The following is a 2,500-nucleotide window of genomic DNA, read 5'->3' as shown; positions in this document are numbered from 1 at the left end:
GAATCTACCGAGCCTTAACTATGAGTTACTGTACAGTAAAGATTTATAGCCTACAGTAGGTCTTTGGTGGGTTTCCTCTCCTAGACTACGGGGGTAAACAACACAGTAGACATACAGTATAGCCCCCCCCCCCCCCCCCCCGCCCCCACAGACACGCAGCCGCGATATGTTCTGCGGGAGCGCCTCGGTTCTCTCTGAGGAGAGATGGGGGAGAGGAACGCTCTCGAGGAACTCAGCTGCGCTGGACAGACTCTCTTCCCGTGTAGAGGGATAGACAGAGGACTGGGAGAGGGGAAGGGAAGGGTAGGGAGGGAGATAGAGATGAGGGTGGGACCCCTTGTGTACTGAGGCAGTTCCAATTTCGGCCATTTTCCATATCCCCGTCTCGTGTTTTCCTCTCCAAGAAGTGTGAAAATACACTAGAAGAGTTTTTTCTTCCCTGCAGTTTTTCTCAGAACGTCAGACCCGCCTCTGAGAACGACCCCAACGCGGGACACCGGGCTCGGCCAGAGGTCCGCCCCGGGTCCGCTCCGGGTCCGCCCCGGCTCCGGGGTGGGCGATACAGAGCCGCCGTCGCTACCCGGTTCTCGGGTATCACGCCGTATCAGACTTCCTGGCGCGCTGGAAGGGCCGGACCCCGAAAAAAACCGTCGAGCTCAGGACGGGATCAATGGATCAGCGTGATTCTAAAAACGCCGACCGTCTTATTTTGCCATCACCGAAGCCGTTCTGCGGCGTCCGGGCGGTTTATTTTATAAACACGGCCGTCCAGACGTCCGAACGTTGACCCCGTTTTCACAGTCGCTAATTGTTAGAATAATGTTTAGTGCCTATTGCAGGGAGTGTGCAGACTCAGACAATACATTAACAAAAAGCCTTGTACAATAACAAAGTGACTCACACCAGAGGAATGTGAAATGCTCCGCTGAGAATGCATGGCTAATGTTTAAACTTGGCTAATCTCGCTCAGGCATCGTCACAGCTAATCCACTGGACCCGGGTCAGCCAGTGGACTGGACGCCCAAACGCACGCTACGCAGGCTGCTGGTGGAAACCGGGGGCTAGTGAGTCACTGTGCCAGTCAACATCTCCCTGTGGTTCTTGGCCGGTATACCCAAACAGGTTCTTTTTCCAAGTTCCCCATCTGTACAAATCATATTGAGTTCTACTTTTCCAAACCTGTTACACTTCATGCCCCTATACAATAGGTGTGCAACTATAGGCTAGACTACAACTAGCTAGACTACAACTACCACGGCGTAAATGCGGTACACTACAGTACAGTGGGGGTAGGCTATCCTGTTCCCAGAGTGCACTACCTCCTCTGTCCACCGGGCGGCAGGAGCCCGAGAGTGGAACCTGACTGGAATTTCACGACAGACAAAGAAGAAAGGGACGCAGGGCCGGTGGTGGGATCTCTACTGGCACCTCTGGAGTACAGTAGTCACGCAAGGATGGAGAGAGAGAGAGAGAGAGAGAGAGAGAGAGAGGGAAGACGAGAGAGACACGTGGGGGGGGAGAAGAAATAAGAAGCCTGACGAAAGACTGACTACCCTCTCCTCCCTCCTTTCCCCCCCCCCCCCCTCCCTCCCTCCCTCTACTCATCTGATGCTTACATAGTTCTGGAGCCACAGCCCAAGGCTTCGGCTTTTCCAAGGTGCTCATTTTCTAACCAATTGCTCGCTGCTAAAACAATGGCGAGGCCGTCGGCGTTTGGCTCTCTGCTCTGGCCCCCGGCTGGGGAGGAGAGAGAGAGGAGTGAGCGCCGGTCTAATTGTGGTTGGAATCCTGGGTTGACTCGACTGAGTGGGGGTGGGGGGGTTGCTATAGCGCCACAGCACACTCCTCCTTGTTATTCTTGGGCCCTCGACGGAGAGGAAGCACGTGTACGTCTGTGCGATCGCGTGCGGCGTGTGCGTTTGTGTGTGAGTGTGCGTTTCTAGCCCTCCTGAGCACGGTCTGGACCGGACACTGCAGAAAGGCATGAGCGAAGTCGCTGAGCCCGGGGGAGTAGTCGACACACACACACGCACACACACACACACCACCGTCACTTCCCCCACCTTCTCCTCCCACCTCCTCCTCCCATGTCCTCAATCTCCCCCTGTCTGATTGGCTCCAGGTGTGGGAGGTCAGGATATTAACATCGGCTTTGTCCGAGTTGACTCTGATTTGACGACACAGTCAAATCAGCGAATCGGAACAAGCTGAGATATTAATAAAAACAGAGAGAATTCAGTCACAAAAGGAACCTCCCATCGCCGAGTTCACCCGGTTCAACCAATCACAAGGGGTTAATAATCACAGCCGGACCAATCGACAACTCCGATTCTCCCCGCCTCGGTCGCTGTGAGGGAGTGTTTGTTGTGTTGTCATGGAGACAGAGAGACAGAGGGGGGTCTGACGATAAACACATAAACATCAGAAATATGCAGCTGCGGTGGAGGCTCATGAATAATCGCACTGTTCACACACACACACGCACACACACGCACGCACA

At 54.4% G+C, this 2,500-nt stretch overlaps 1 protein-coding gene across 1 annotated transcript in view; it reads right to left on the bottom strand.

The window, feature by feature from the left end:
- Positions 1–2,500, bottom strand: part of bicc1 (BicC family RNA binding protein 1) — a gene marked incomplete at both ends in the record, with an annotated part of 38,449 nt that overhangs the window by 12,793 nt on the left and 23,156 nt on the right. The window lies entirely within an intron of this gene.

Source organism: Borostomias antarcticus (genome assembly GCF_949987555.1).
Source record: "Borostomias antarcticus genome assembly, chromosome: 29".
Lineage (NCBI taxonomy): Eukaryota > Metazoa > Chordata > Actinopteri > Stomiiformes > Stomiidae > Borostomias > Borostomias antarcticus.
The sequence above is the reverse complement of the archived record's forward strand: the minus strand, read 5'-3'. Positions and strand labels throughout refer to the sequence as shown.